We start from the raw sequence: 16,569 nt of genomic DNA, 5'->3' as shown, positions 1-16,569 counted from the left end.
AGAGATCGTCATTGCCTGGCCTGAAGTCCAGGCCTCCCTGGGGAAGAGCCATTCCCAGAACGTCTGCAAGTCGTAGGCTTTCCTGTGATCGGAGAGGGGAGGGAGTCTGCCAGTGGGTACTGAGGACCTTCTCCCTCACGGCGCTCACACCCTGGCCGGGTCGGCTTTGCCACTGCTGCGGGCTCCTGCATTCTGCGCTAGGTGGCGAAATGCTGTGGGGCTCCCCTATTCGGGGGAATGCGGTAGTGATGTATAAGGTATGAAAGATGTGGCCTGCAGAGAGCCAGCACTATCTCTACTGCTGCTGCTGCCGCTGCTGCTGCTGCTGCTGCTGCCGCCGCCGCCGCTGCTGCTGCTGCCGGCAGAGCTGCTGGGAGTGAGCTGAGCATCCCCCGTCCGGGATACCCAGCTCGGGCGGCAGCTCCCGCGCCCTGGCCCGACACGGACCTGCCAGCCCCAGGGAACAAAAGCGGAGCCCGGTCGCCCTCTCCTGCAGCCAGAGGATGAGTCGAGAGGGCTGAGCGGAGAGTGTGGTCCTCAGCGGCTGGAAGGTAGGAGAAGGTGTTGCGCTCGCCTGCCTCGGAGTGGGAGGCGCGGGGTGGGCGCGCCAGGGTGGGAATGGCCGGGGGACCAGCCTGTCCCGCGGGTGCTACCGGACCCGGCGAGGTGGTCTTCCGGAACACCGCACCCGCACTGCCAGCCCACCGCGGGCAGGGCGCCGTGCTCCCCGCAGCCGCGAGGGAGCCCCCTGGGTGGGAATTGGAGGCAGCGAGGGAAAAGTCTGGAGCCCGACACCGGGCAGCGGCAGCGGCGGCTGCGGAGGGGCTGCCACGGCACTTGGAGGCGTGCGACTCGCTGCGAAAAGCGGGCGGGCGGCGGCTGCAGTGTGCGCAAAGTTTTGGGTGGCGCGCAAAGACGCAGGCGAGGGCCGCCGCGCAGAGCCGCGCAAGTTGTGGCCAGAACAGGAGGGCGACCCCCGGGGGCCCCCACGCGGACTCGCCGACACTGGGACAGGTGGCTTTCGCTCCCCCCACGCTAGCCTCTGCTGGGTTGACGCGCAGCCACTTAACCCTTCCCAGCCCGGGGGAAACAACTTCCTCCTGTTGGAGGCGGCTGCACTCAGGCTGGCTGGGTAGCTTCGAGGTTCCCCGCTCTGTCCTTTTGTGGTCTCGCGCATTTCCCCCCTCATTCTGGGTTTTCTGCGATTTTCCGTCCACTACTGTGTCCAGAAACCAGGCAGGGTGGCTGCGGGTCTTTTCCCCAGTCTGTAATTTTACCCCTCGCGCCACCTGGACACATGTTTTCTCTCTCCCCCCTCAGTTTGGCTCTTTGATGCTGCCTTGAAAAATGAGATGATTAATCAATTAGGTTAGTGGCCAATTAGGCATAACCTTGTAGCAAAATAATTATGCCCGGCTCTCCGGGCTTTCACTGGAGATGAGATGGGAATCCAGCCCAGGTGGAGGGGCTGTTCCGAAAAGATATGGCTGATCAGGGAATTTCTGGGAATTTAAGATTAAAAAAATCCAAATGTGTGGTAGCGGCAGAGGTTGTGGGGGCTCAGTAGGGGTGTGTGTGCGTATAAATCCCCCCCCCCCCCCGCCCCTGAGGAAATTAACCCTTGGCTGCACAGTCTGGGTAGACTTTGCAGGCAGCGTGTTTCCAACGGCTCAGAAAAGGTGTGTCCCCTGCCTGCCAGCCCCATCCCCCTCGTCTCTGAGGGGCTCTCGCCTGTAAATCGCCTCACAGTGGCTTTTCTGCTGTTTGGGGAGGCTGAGTTCCGATGAATGCATTTTAGTTTCATGTCCGAGGAATCGCGTCGTTGCAGAAGGAGGTTCTTGTGCTGTGCCTTCCGAGGATGCACATTTCCCCTGCTCTTGTTAAATAAAGCGGTTATTAAATGGGTGCAAATGGGAGACAGTCTGTTTCCAGGGTTGGGAAGTTCTGCCGCTAAGCGGGGCTTCCTTTTTCTTTTTTTGGAATGACTGGCGGGGTTTGGCACTGCGGTATTACAATACAGCCATATTAAAAAGGTCTTCGGAGCTTAGAGCCCTCCACTACCGCAGCCCCATCTTCAACAGACTTCCTTTCTCAAATCCTTCTTGCCAGCAGCTTACAGGGGATTTCTAATGTGTGCCCCGTGCATTTTAATCCCTTTCTGTCTCTATTTTCAGCTTATTCTATCTGTTTATACATCTGGACCCTATATAGTGGATTTCTTTTCAGAAGGCAAACACCTAGAGCCGTTCTCAGGGCAGAGGGATTTTTTTGCAACAGGTCCTAGGTCTGGGATTTCTAATAACGAGTCCCCCTGGCATTTGGTGAGCCGGGGCCCTAGTGTCTCTCCCAGTGATGTGACCACGTTGGACGAGGTGGTCTCTGACATCCCCTGCAGTGCTGACATTAGCTGGTTCTGAATTTTATGGCTTTGCTTCCTTTCTGAGTGGAGAAAGCTGGCTAGGGCTTATGAGCAAATAGGAATCGCCCAGCTGGAAGACTGCCTCATGATACTCGTGTTCAGGGACAACTGGGAGCCATAGGCTCCACCCGCCTTCCTCAAAACGAAGGGCCACCATTCGGCCCTCTCTCTTTTCCAAGATTTATTTTTTTCTTAAAGCTGGGCTCAGCCATTCACCTTACTGTGATCATATGTGTTGCTCAGATTCTTGTGCTTAGCAAAGGCATTCCTCCTCTTCTGAAATTGAAGCTTTTTCATTATTTTTTTTATTTTCTATTTAAAAATGTTCATTTACTTATTTTGAGAGAGAGAGAACAAGCAGGGGAGGAGCAGAGAGAAAGGGAGAGAGAGAATCCCAAACAGGTTTCATGCTGTCCGTGCAGAGTCCGACAGGGGTCTTGAACCTACAAACCGTGAGATCATGACCTCATGCTGAAATCAAGAGTCAGATGCTTAACCAACTGAGCCACCCAGGTGCCTTGAAGCTTTTTAACATAGTGGGAAGGGATATGGGAGGAGAAGGAAGGGAGAGAGGAAAGAGGGATACAGAGACAGTTTAAGGCTTCGAACACAGGCAGGCAGTGGGAAAGAGGTAGGAAATACAGAGAATGGAGGAAGAAGAGGAGGCAGAAACACAGGCAGGGGAGGAAATACAGAGAGGAGGAATTCTAGTTCAGAGGAGAGAGAAATGCCCACATAAACCAGTCTTGTTTCATTACATGGCTTGAAAAAATATAGAGGAAAACCCTGAAATGCAAGAGAGTCATTCCAGATAGACTCGCTTGGGACTCAGCTTTGACGTAAGCAGATAATTACTTATGACGTAAACATTGCACCACAGAGAGGCATTAACTCTTAGTTCTTGTTTCTTCCCGGACGGGGGGCTGCATTTGTAGGTGCAGGGTGGGAGCTGGCCAGGGATTTGTTTGCTTAGCAGATGTACTTTGTGTAGCCCCCATAGCATACTCTTATTTGGGTCAGATTGGGGTACTTCGTTTGGACAGGCTGGGTGTCCAAACAACTTTGGAGGGGAGGTATTCCTTTGTTTTTAAATCTGTCCTTCATAGAATGGACAACTTTTTAAAAAGTGTATTTTTCATTTATTTAAAGTTGGAAGAAAAAAGATAGTAAACACTTTTTTTTTTACCTGCCATCTAAAACTAAGAGTGATAGGAAAATACTTCCAATTAATTGTCTCTTCTCCAGCCTCCTTGTCCCCAGTCCACACCATCCTCAGAGCCTCTGACTCATCTCCTGGCCTCCAGTATGGGCCCTCCCCAAAGTTATGACTTGATCTTTCTAAAACATAGCTTTGATCATGTTATTCCCCAGATCAAAAAACATAAAAGTTTCCATGTTGCCTAAAGCATATTATTCAAATATCTGACCATAGACTTCAGAGCCTTTCATAACCTGGCTTTCTGGTTTTCTTCTACACACACACACACACACACAAATACACACACAAATACACACCCTAACACACAACATCACACACATACACATACTCTCTCACACATGCACCCTTATACAACCTCACACATATACACACACCCTCTCACACACACACCCTTATAGAGCATCACACACATATACATTCCCTCTCACACACTCTTATACAGCATTACACACACACATACACCCACCCTCTCTCTCTCTCACACACACACACACACACCCATATACAGCATCACACATATATACACAGCCTCTCTCTCACACACACATACACCCTCATACATGACACACTCACACCCCTCTCACACACACCCTTACACAGCATCACACACATATACACACCCAGTCTCTCACACACACACCCTTATACAACATCACACATACACACACCCTCTCACACATACACTCCTATACATCACACATATACACACACCTTCTCTCTCTCTCTCATATATATAACCTTATACAGCATCACACAGTCTCACACACACAGCCTTGTACAGCATCACCATCTACATACACACATGCACACATTACTCACATCACATACACACGCTGCAAACATGCCTTTCATATTTTTGCTGGCACATTCTTTATTCCTTGTCCTAGTATATATATTCCTACTCCTTTCCGTGGTGAACTCTCCGAAGGGTCACCTGAAGACTGTGCGTCTCTTTCAGTTTCCTGGAAATGGAATAACAATATTAACTGCTGTACTTCTTAATATGCTGGTGGGAATAGGAATGTTGGGTTCCTCATAGTTTTAAGCCCCATTTTCAGAGAGTGAGAGGCACCTTGTAAAAGAGAGAATGGAGTGTTTCTCAGGTTGAAATCAACTTAGCTTGGGGTGCCGTGTGACACTGGTTGGTTTGGGAAAGGAGTGACCGTCACCTGGTGACATTTAGACTCTCTCCTTGTTAGTAAGAGCGCAGGAATCCTGTACCATTAATAGTTGCTCACTTGCTGCTTTATGAAACAGCCTTATTGTGGAGGAGAGGAGACCCAGTGACACTAGACAACCTTTCAATTTATCTAGCAAAGCACATGAAGTTCCTGTCTCAAAGGGACAAGAATTAAACAAGAATGAATACCAAATAAAGAATTCATTTGTATTCATAGGCTTTTAATAAATAAAAAATGATTTTTTTTTCCTGAAATGAACTCTGAGCCATAGGTCTTGAGACTTCTTGTTTAATTAACGTGCAGAATAGGACTTCTTCTTGTTTCAAAATGACCATTTTTTTTTTTTTTTTGGAAGCTTGAGCTCAGATCTTTAGTGACATTTTTTCTCCAAGCAAATATTTACAGCCGAGCTGGAAACTGACAGGAAGGAGGGTTTAAAATGAAAATGTTACCAAACTGAAGTTTACATCTGAGCGAAACACATGGTGTCACCATGGACAGAGTCCTAAGAACTCAAAATATTTGTCAATCTGTAGAACTTGAAGAAGGCAAGCTGTTTCCTTTGTTAATGTGAACTCTAAAAATGACATTTTTGTGCATGCGTTGTGATGGCCATTTCTACCTGTCTGTTTGGTTTCTTTATGGTCATGGGACTCCAGCCATTTGTTCCTTTTCTTTATCTTCTATTCAGGAGAGGGCAGACTGCCTGAGGGTTAGTCCTCATGTTTATTTCAATGTCCCTACTTGTACTTCTGCTGCTCTTTCTGCCGGGAACACCCTCCTTTTTCAAATCTCTTCCCCATCCAATTGTCTTTTAAAGCTGAGGTCAGGTGCCAAGTTCTGCATGAAGTTTTCTTAGTTAACTCTGCTGAATATTGACCAGCACCGACAGTGGTAGTTTTTAAAATCACTTTATTAATTTTTCAGGTCATATGAATAATACAAGTTACCTAGAAAAATGGGAAAATATAGAAAAATATAAGGAATTAGTAAAGATCATTTGAAATTCCCACCACGTTATCTATAACTTGTGTCTCCTTAGATCTATATCCTAGCATATATAGATGGATATAATTTAAAAAAATATTTTTTAACATTTATTTATTGTTGAGGGACAGAGACAGACAGAGCATGAGCAAGAGAGGGGCAGAGAGAGAGAAAGACAGAATCCCAAGCAGGCTGCTGGCTCTGAGCTGTCAGCATAGAGCCCGATGCGGGGCTCAAACCTATGAACCGTGAAATCATGACCTGAGCCAAAGTTGGACGCTCAACTGACTGAGCCACCCAGGCACCCCTGGGTATAATTTTATGTACTCTGCCTTATTGTGAAAGCCATTTGCTTTTTATCCTGGGCATCTATTTTTTAATACGGTTTTTTGTTTGCTTATTTACTGCCCTTATCCCATAAACTAATCTAATAATTTGGATACCTTATATTTCCTAGGCTCCCATAATATTTATACACATATATTCACACACTGTATATACACGAATATGGGATTTTTGTCATTGACTTAAAAGATGAGGTCATCTATGTATTCCTTGGCATATTACATTTCTCACTTAAAACACTATGGGAAACTGTCTTCTGTCCCCCACACCCACCAGTTCTACCATAATCAGTTGTTATAGATATGTCACTCTTTTCAATGGCTTAGTAAGTTTCAATGATATGTATACACCACAGATTTTTCAAGCACTTCCCTACTGATGAGCATTTACTTTTGTTCCCCCAATTTTTATACACAATGCTGAAATAAGCATCCTGTACATTTATCATTATCTATTGATATACTTGAACTTTTATGAGTAGATTCACAAAATGAAGATTTCTAAGTCAAAGGATATGCACTATTTAAAGTATTAGGAGATGGAAAGTGGATGATGGGCATTGAGGAGGGCACTTGTTGGGATGAGCGCTGGGTGTTGTATGGAAGCCAATTTGATAATAAATTCTATTAAACAAGTAAAGTATTAGGAGATGGTGCCATATATCTTTCCAAAGAGAATGCAACAATTCACATTTCCATCAACATGTACAAAGTAGTCTTTTTCTTACATCTTTGCCTGGAGCAGTGTTATCGTTCACTTTTGCTAACCTGGTTAGATAGCGAGTGATAGCTTATTGCTATGTACTTTGTATTTTTCGTATGTCTACCAAGGAGGAGCATCATTTCATGTTCAATGGGCATTTAGATTTGCTTCTCAGTGGACAGCTAATTCATCTTTGTCCATTTTTCTTTTTGATGGTTTGTCTTTTTCTTATTTTGTAAGGGTTTCTTTCATATTCTAGAAAGCAATCTTTTTTCTTTCATCTACACTGTATATGATTTTCTTTCCTTAGAGGTTTGATCTAGTGATGATCTCTTTATTTGTCTGTGCCCAAACTAAACCATGAGTTACTAGACATCAATGATGTGTCTGATTCACTTCTAGGACATCACATCTAGGGCAAGACCTGAAAAAGTGTAGGTTCAGAGTACATGGTTGTAACATTGACTACACGTGTGATCTTCAAATGTATTTCATTGACCATTGAATTGTATGAAATAACATATATGTGGCATTAATAGACTGGAATGTTTCAAATGAGCTAAGCTGCAAGGTGACTAATGTTTTGGAAATGTTTGTGAATAAATTACACGTTTCCCTTCTTTTTGAAATGAGTGTGACTTTAGAAATATCATGAGCATCAATTATTGTGTTGGGCTCTATGCTTCGTAATCTTGAGGACTGCTTAGTGATGCAGGACTGTTTGTCCCTGTATACAAGTGGCCTGAGACCTACAGATGTGTGGACTTTAGATTCTAATATCTTTTTAAAAATACCTTTGTGGGGCGCCTGGGTGGCGCAGTCGGTTAAGCGTCCGACTTCAGCCAGGTCACGATCTCGCGGTCCGTGAGTTCGAGCCCCGCGTCGGGCTCTGGGCTGATGGCTCAGAGCCTGGAGCCTGTTTCCGATTCTGTGTCTCCCTCTCTCTCTGCCCCTCCCCTGTTCATGCTCTGTCTCTCTCTGTCCCAAAAATAAATAAACGTTGAAAAAAAAATTAAAAAAAAAATACCTTTGCAATATTTTTCCTCCATGTCAGATTGGGCCACTATGTCTTGGTACCAGAACCAAAAATAAAACCAAAAACCAAAAAAAACCAAAACCAGAACCAAAAAAAAAAAAAATAAAAGATCTTTAGAATGGTAGAAATGGAGGTTTCAGTCTTGTAAAAGTCTGAGTGAATAGGGCAGCCCTACACTGCAAAGTCATGTGGTGGCCAGGCTCCTTCTAGGTTGCTGCTTCTCCATCCCTAAGACATTGCTGTCATCTTCAGGGCCCATGATGGTATGTCACCACATCCTCATTCAAACTGGAGGGCTGGAAGAGAGAAAAGAGGTCAGAGGAGAACCTGCCATTTCTTTTAAGGGTGTGGCCAGAACTTGCACCCGTAATTTCTTTTTGCATCTTCACTCCTAGGAGAAGGGAGGCTAAGGAGTACTGTTTTATTCTGAGTGGCCGTGTGCCAGGATCAGCGTGCTATGTTGGAATTTAGAACGGATGTTGGTGGATGCACTAGCCGTGTCTGTCACACCTACTCTCATCAGTCCCCGGGTCCTCTCAGCTTTCTTGCCGGATTGCCAACTCTCGAGTGCGCTTGCCTACTTTTTCCCTCACTACCTGCTGTTGTGTGGCATGTAAAATAGTTGCTCAATAAAGACAGCTGTATTTGTAATCTTTCCTCTCCTTGTTTTAGTGGTGAGAGGATGCAGGGAGGATTGTCGAGCTGGCTGATGCCACAGAGCCCGGGGACTAGAGACGTTGGGGTGTTCTGGCTGCTTTTCTTTAGTTTTGCACATGCCCCGTGTAGTCCTCTGTGGCCCCACTCAAGGCATTATTATTCCTGTTTCTTATCCTTCATTCTCAGCTCTAAGTGGTCCAGGTGAGGAGACCAAATGCTCTGGAAGCAGGTGTGTTGGCAGCTCAGTGAGAGTCAAGGGGAAAATCAACCCCCCGCGAATAAGACGAGCGAACTGCCAATAAGACAAGTTTGAGACTATGACCTCCTTTGCAAAAAGGGTCTCCTAGTGATCAACAGATTGCATCTCAGCCGAGGTTTCTGCACCCCATGGGATCCCATTGCCTCTCTGATTAACACAGAAGCATCTCCTTCCTTATTCCGGACTCACTCTGGAATTGGGTTTATTTCAGCCTAATGGCTATTTCTAATGGGTTTCCCTGCTTCCGAGGCACAAATGTGATCTCTTTTATTTCACTTGGGGGAGGGTTTTGATGGGTGGGGGTAATATTTAAAGATGCCATTTCGCCTTCTGGGTTAAAAACCAAATGGGAGACGAACACTGGGGTTAGACAAAGATGGAAGACCGGGTCTTATTTCTGTTAAAGCTTGCTTGGCGATTGTTTGGGTTGTGTAGCCACATGAGGTCTCCTGAACTTTCTTTTTCATTTGGTCTGAGCTGGATATATGCAGGTCTCCGTTTCCGCCTGTAGGGGCTCGAGTGGCCTCGTAGGCTTGTTTCTTGGGTGAGCAGTGCATGACTATCTCTGAGGTCAGGCAGCTTTAAAAGAGAGAAGGAAAGGAGCTGTTGTATCAATTAGGTTCTTAGTGAGAGATGACACAGTGTAAGCGGAAAGGGACATATTAATGGGTATTGGGTAGCCTACCGCATTCTAGGAGGGACCTGGGAGCCAAGCTTGGATGTGAGGACAGTTAGTTACTCAACCGCACCATGGAACTATTAGGGTGGAGATGACACGTTGCTAGGGACTCATGGGAGGATCTTTGTCTGAGCTGCCCCAGAAGAGTTACTCTCTGTGCACGTGGCAGACGCCGGCTGTCTTTCAGATTCTGTCTCCAAGTCTCATGCACGTGTGCCTGCTTGCTGTCCCAGAGTACCCTGTAGTCACTCGTGGGTCTCACGCAGAGTGTAAGGGGCACAGACGTGCAGCTGGGATTGTGCTGACAGGGTCTATGGCATATCTGCTGTAGCCACATACGATTGAGCTCCTCTCTGGATTTCACCCGAAAGATAAATCGGCTCCTTTCCTTTAAGGAGAGGTGAAGGAAGGGTGGCCGCCCTGCTCTTCCCTTCTGGCACTGGAGGGCAAGTGGGCAGTAAGCCTTCCCCTTGAACACCATGCACCTGCTTACAAACCCTCAGGGGCCACCGTGGCCTTCAGGGTAAAACTCAAACTGCTTAGCGTGGCAGAGAAGCCCCTCCTCGGTTTGTACCCTGTCTTTCAGCCTCATTCCTCCCCTGTCCTCTTTCTGTTTGCTGTCTGGCTTTCTGTTCTGGGTGCAATCCATTCTGGATTGCTGGGAAGACTCTTGAGCAGTCCTGTGCCCTCCCACGTCTCCACGTCTCTCTGCCTGCTGTGTTCCTCTCCCCGCACCATGAGTACAGGGTCCTTCATGCCCCCCTTCATTTAGCAGACTTCTCCCTACTCTTCAAGACTGAGGCGCCATTGCCTCTGGGAAACCTTTTTTGTCTCCTAGATTGGATTAGGTATCCTTGCTGGATATGCCCAAAGCACCCAGCAAGCACTTCTGTCACTGCACCTAATATGTGGCCCCTCATTTATGTGTCTGCTCATGTGAGTGCAAGCTGCCCGAGAGAATGATCTTTATCTTTTATCTCTGTATCCCAGTAGCTGGCACAAGGCCTGGTACATAGTGGTCATGCAAATGAATAAAAGAACGAAGGATCCCTGTCTGGTGAGGGACATGGGCTTCAAAGTTGTAATCTGACTTTGCCACCGTGTAGATACGTAGCTTTATTATTATTATTTTTTTAACGTTTATTTATTTTTGAGACAGAGAGAGACAGAGCATGAACGGGGGAGGGGCAGAGAGAGGGAGACACAGAATCTGAAACAGGCTCCAGGCTCCGAGCTGTCAGCACAGAGCCCGACGGGGGGCTCGAACTCACGGACCGCGAGATCATGACCTGAGCCGAAGTCGGCCGCTTAACCGACTGAGCCACCCAGGAGCCCCAGGTAGCTTTAGACAAATTAAACATCACAGAGTTGTTGTACAAAGGCTAAATAAACTAATGCATGTGAGGTGCTTAGAATGAAACACATAGTAGACCCTCAATAAAATTTGGCTGTCCTTTTGGTTATATGATAATCATTATAATTGCAGGTGTTCAGTGACCGGTAGTGATCACTAGCACATTTTGTAGACCAAAGTGTAAAGTGGTGATCTGTGACATTTCCTGCCTCCTGTAGAACAACCCCCCCCCGGCCCCCGCATTACTTTGAAACCTCCAGTGGATTGAGAGGAAGAGTGAAACTAGATAGAAATTAACAGAAGTTACCATCAGGGAGAATCACTTACAGAGCAGTTCAGTGACAGCGTGAGAGAATGCCTCCTGACAACAGGTTTCAGTAATTGCACTGCCACTAGGATTTTACTAACGGTTCCTCCTCCTTTACATACTTTGCTCTAGAATTTTTTCCTAAAAAAAAAAAAAAAAGACACTGAGGTGACACTGAAAACAGTGTCAAAGCTTCAGTGAAGGTCAAACATTTTGCACGGGATTGCCTGGAAGCACGCATCCCGCTGTGTTCTCTCTGGGAGTGTGCAGTGTTAATACAGTCGGAGCATCAAGCTGATGTCGAAAACCAGCTTGGAGTATGGCAAATGTCTTCTTTGTGCCAAACTCCTGGCACAGTGTCTTTCTTACACAGAGTAGATACCTTTCCATCTATGTGTGTGCAAAATACCTTCTCTTTCTCTCTTTTCCTTGTGGGTCCACACTCATTCCACACTAAATACAACCCAGCAAACATTTATTGAACCCCTACTGCATGCAGGGAATTCTACTGATTCCCTCTTGCACTTGTTTCTACCACCACATTAATATTATTGATTTATTAGGAATAAAGACTTGTGTCAAAAGGAAATGTTTGTCATTGACATCTACTGTTTTTAAGAGGACAGCATAAAAGAAAATATTTGTATTGCTCGTTTCTATAGAAATATTTCTTGTAACTGGGCCTGAAGGGAAGCAAAGTCAGAAGAACATTGACCAGGAAGGAGTATGGAGACCAAGGACCTGACCTACTTTGATGTTTGACCTTGAGTATGTTTTTTTATGTCTTTGGGTTCTGGGTTTCCAGTGATTATTAAGGACCTTTCCAGCCCTAATACGATATGATTTCTTTTTTTTTTTTTTTAATTTTTTTTTTTTAACGTTTATTTATTTTTGAGACAGAGAGAGACAGAGCATGAATGGGGGAGGGTCAGAGAGAGAGGGAGACACAGAATCCGAAACAGGCTCCAGGCTCTGAGCTGTCAGCACAGAGCCCGACGCGGGGCTCGAACTCACGGACCGCGAGATCATGACCTGAGCCAAAGTCGGACGCTCAACCGACTGAGCCACCCAGGCGCCCCCGATATGATTTCTTAAAAAGTGTAAAAGGAACATAACAAAATTTGGATTTGCTGTCCAAATATGGAAAGTGTAGTGGATCTGGAATTAGAAGACTTGGTTTGAACTGTGACATTGACATTTGACTTGTGTGACTTTGAGCTTAATCTCTCAGCCTCCCCAAATTCTTCTCTGTGAAGTGGGGTGCTGTCTCTCACCTTTCTTGCTTCATAGAATTGCCATGAGGATTCAAAGAGGTGATGCATGTGAAAGAGAATTATGAATGACAAGGGACTGGACGTACACATATAAGCTATTATTACCGTTAATAATCATCTTGATTTCAGTATTGTACTCCAACCAACACTTTTGCATTTTGCCTTCTGGGTTGTTTGAAGGGAACATCATCTTTCATCTTTTTTACCCCCGAAGCAATCAGGGGATTTTTCAAAGGAGTGGGTGCTGTGTCCTCTGCGTGTCTTTCTGACCAACACCCGTCTTGGGCCCCAGAGCTTGTCTGAGTGCATAATGTTTCATTTATTGGCCTGAAAGGAGGCCATTTGTTCCCTGCTAAATGAGCTGTTACTGTGTGCCTCTGTCCCCTAGACACCTGGGGCTGTGTTCATGGGAGAATCCAGCCGTGGATCTCAGGAGCCTTTTTGAAAAGTTTATTGGAAGAAGGGAGAAAACATTTCTCAGCAGGTTGTACCCTCCGTCACAGGATTCGGCTCATTAGTCAGAGCAGAGTGGGTTACCTGGAGGTGGGAGGGCAGGTCTGCCGGCCTTGGCTCCTGCAGGCACTGCCAGGTTGGGGGGGGGGGGGTTGGTGGAGCAAAGGGAGGCACAGGCCTCCCGACAGCCCCTCTCTGGCCTTTCTGCCTCCCCTACCCCACAGGTGGCTGATTAGCTCTAATTGGACAGTATACTGCTGTCCGTGGTTTGGAGCAGCTTAACTAAGCTTGCCTCCAGGGGCACTTTGGTCCCAGGTCTGACCCAGTCTCTTGACCTCTAAGGCAGAGATCCCTGTCTCAGACTGGCTTTCTGGGCGCTGTCCACCATGAGTGGCCTGGCTCTGAGAGCTGTAGGGGCACCTTCTATCCAGACTGTGGTGGCTGGATCCGCCCAATAGGGACCCAGCCGCCCCATCAGTCCTTTATTTGGGTATCTGGCTGACTCAGGTTAAGTTCACTGGGAGGATGCTGCTCTTTGAACTGTGCCAGGTGTTGGCCATCTCAGTCCTGGGTCGTCTGTGACATCCCATGGGCACAGACTGATTCCACAGTAAGGAGAGGGGGGTGTGGGGGGGAGACTGAGAGGGAGGATTTTGTCACACCCGCCTCATCCACCCCTCTGTCTATACACACCCCGCACACTCTCCATGTGGAGGCACGGTTAATGACCCAGGCGGGACTAGAATTCAGGGCCCCCACCCTGGGAAAGAATATGTGTCTGTCCGTGAAGGAACCCTGCCTCCTTATCTCTTCACCCTCACAGCCTAGGTGCTCAGAAAATCCTTGCAAAAAAAAAAAAAAAAAAAAAAAAAATTGACGAGGGCCTCAAAATAGGATGTTTTCATGGCCAAGCCCTTGACATGCTGGGTTCGAATCCTGGTTCTACAACTTGCTTAAACTATCCAACTCTCATCAGGCTGTGAAGCGTCTCCAAAGTTCAGTTTGCGCTGCCGTGAAATGAGGATGGTCGTAACTGGAACCACTTCACAGGGTGCTTGTGGGTATTGAATCAAGTGAGCACTTGGCCCAGGGTAACATTTCATTGAATGTGGGTGATTGTCGTTTGTAATTAGCTGCCTAACCCTCCAACCCTCACAGAGATGTAGTTGCGGAGGCTTGGGGAAGGGGCGTAGGCTGGTCCACCCGTAAACAGCTAATTATGGAGACAAGGCCATCCTTGCTGTCTTCCTATTCCCCTGAGATCCAGATCTGAGAAGGAAGTCTTAGAGTTTTCCTTCAGCCAGATAAACACCTCTTGTCCATTTCTTCGAGGTCTTGGCCCTACAGATTCCAGGAACCCCACAAATATGGGACTTGGTTAAGGTCAGAGGCTCTGGAGTGAGTCATTCAGAGCTCAGGGTCCTGCCTCTGTATCTCACTCTCAGAATGGTACCTGGCAAATCTCAAATCTGAGGGTGTTAATTCCTCTGCCTCAAGCCCTCAGTGGCTCCCCGTTGCCTCGGGATGAAGCGCAAACCTTTCCCATCCCTGGCCTTCTTTGATCAGCCTGGGCCACCGAGGCCCAGGGAATCACTTGCAGGTCCTTGTGTGTGCTATGCTCTTGTGTCCTCCTGAACCGTTGCATATCTGGGACATGTTTTGTTGAATGAATGGTGCTGAGACACTTGAACTTCTTCCAGCTTTCCAGAGCTGTAATTCTAGCACTCCCGGGGAATAGACAGATGGGCCCAGCAGGATGAGGGCCCCTGCCTTCCATGGCTGCCTGGCCCCTGCCCTGACCACCCTTGGCCTTCTCCCCATGGCTGAGCCTGCAGCCTGCTGGGTAGGCTTTTCTGCCCCTTCAGGACTGTTTTCCCCTCAGTGTGAAATTTCAGTTTTTCGGTCCTGTGTCTGTGCCATGCCTCTGAGCACCCTGCATTATCCCCATTATGTCACCTATCACAGGGTACTGCGGCCCTGTTTACTTGTCTGGAAGCAGCAGGAGGCGTGACCACATCCGTTTTGCTCCCCATTGTAGCTCCAGTCCTTGGCAGTAGGGAACCAATATATATTTGGTACAGGAACGAAAGAATGAATAGCTGTGGGGTTGGAGCAGTGGCACAGAGGCAGACAGGGAGAATGTGTGGGCCTGAGTCCTGGCACATCTGACGTTTCTAGCTCGGCTGATGGTAAACATCAGCCTAGCCTTTATTTTTCTCATTATGTTTAAAACCCACCAGTTGCCCAATAGTATAATTTTCTAAGTGGTTTCATTTCAGCTCTGCTAATTGAAGAGAACCAAGCTCTTTTTGAAGGCTTACTTTGTGTGTGGCTGTCACTGGTGAGAGTCGAGACTGGTTGTCAATCACCGACAATAGCGTGCCTTTCTGGAATAATTTAAGTTTAGGTCTTTCTTTCACTCAGGCATTCATACCCTGTTACATGTTTTCATACTGAGCTGAGAACAATCTGGGGTGAGAAACTGTCATGTGTTCCAGGAACTGAAATGGAGATTTCTTTTGAGATTTCAAATTCCTCTGGTCTGTGGCTCACAGTAGCTTGGGGGGAAGATCACAGGTTTGGGAGTCAGACCTCCTGGAAGCCAGGTTCCAATATGCTGCTTCCCTACCTGCTTCGCCAGCCAGGTGAAGTGACTCAGTTCCAGAAACTATCTCCTGACACAATTAAAGGGGGTGTGAATACTTTGCACCAGAGATTATCGAGAGAATTAGTGAGATAATGAAAAGACCTGGATAAGAGCAGGCACTTTGGAAGCAGGGGAACTTTCTGCCAGGTCCTCACACTGCACACAGCTTACAGTATCTCATTGCAGACAGGGTTCCAGAGGGGGGTCCGTATGGTCACTGGGCACGCCCTGGGGGATTAGGCAGACGTGTGTTCAAACCCCAGCCCTGCCTCTTCCCTTGGCAGCAGCTGGGAGAATGAGTAAATCACGTGCAGCTAGAGTTTCTTTACTATAAATTAGGGAGAGCGATACCTACTCAGAAGTTGTTACAGAGACTGAAATTATGTGAACTATCACCATAGTCAGTACTCAGTAAATGTCAGCTCCTTTCTCCTCCTCCTCTCCACACTTCAATCCATGTATTTTGTGTTAGGAGGATGGGAAGAGAAACAGAGACGTGATTAAGAAAATGGTCCCTTAGGAGCACCTGGGTGGCACAGTCAGTTAAGTGTCCAACTTGGTTTCAGCTCAGTTCACAATCTCACAGCTTTGTGGGGTTGAGCCCACATCAGGCTCTGTGCTGGCAGTGCATTGCCTGCTTGAGATTCTCTCTCCCTCTCTCTCTCTCTGCCCCTCCCCCACTTGTGCTGTGTCTGTCTCAAAATAAATAAAACTTAAAAAAAAAAAAAAGAGGGGTGCCTGGGTGGCTCAGTCGGTTAAGCGTCCGACTTCGGCTCAGGTCATGATCTCGCGGTCCGTGAGTTCGAGCCCCGCGTCGGGCTCTGGGCTGACAGCTCAGAGCCTGGAGCCTGCTTCAGATTCTGTGTCTCCCTCTCTCTGACCCTCCCCCATTCATGCTCCGTCTCTCTCTGTCTCAAAAATAAATAAACGTTAAAAAAAAAATTTAATAAAAAGAAAAAAGAAAATGGTCCCTAAATCCTGCTTCACATTAAAGATGCAAGAATACAAGCATTTGCATGGCGTTCTTAGCCACACCTACCTGCAACTTGA

At 47.1% G+C, this 16,569-nt stretch overlaps 1 protein-coding gene across 14 annotated transcripts in view; it reads left to right on the top strand.

Annotated features, from left to right (window-relative positions):
- Positions 1-306: 306 nt before the first annotated feature.
- Positions 307-16,569, top strand: part of DAB1 (DAB adaptor protein 1) — a 1,153,213-nt gene continuing 1,136,950 nt past the window's right edge. For 6 of the 14 annotated variants that reach the window (XM_040470384.1, XM_040470390.1, XM_040470379.1 and 3 more), the window contains exon 1: positions 308-551. The gene's annotated coding sequence lies outside the window, so the exon portion shown is untranslated. Of the gene's footprint in view, positions 552-16,569 lie in introns of all 14 variants that reach the window. The other 8 variants (XM_040470391.1, XM_040470392.1, XM_040470389.1 and 5 more) reach the window with 4 other exon arrangements.

This window comes from Herpailurus yagouaroundi, unplaced genomic scaffold, assembly GCF_014898765.1.
Source record: "Herpailurus yagouaroundi ecotype Mexico unplaced genomic scaffold, PumYag 77, whole genome shotgun sequence".
NCBI lineage: Eukaryota > Metazoa > Chordata > Mammalia > Carnivora > Felidae > Herpailurus > Herpailurus yagouaroundi.
Note: the sequence above shows the minus strand (reverse complement) of the source record. Positions and strands in the feature narration are given on the sequence as shown.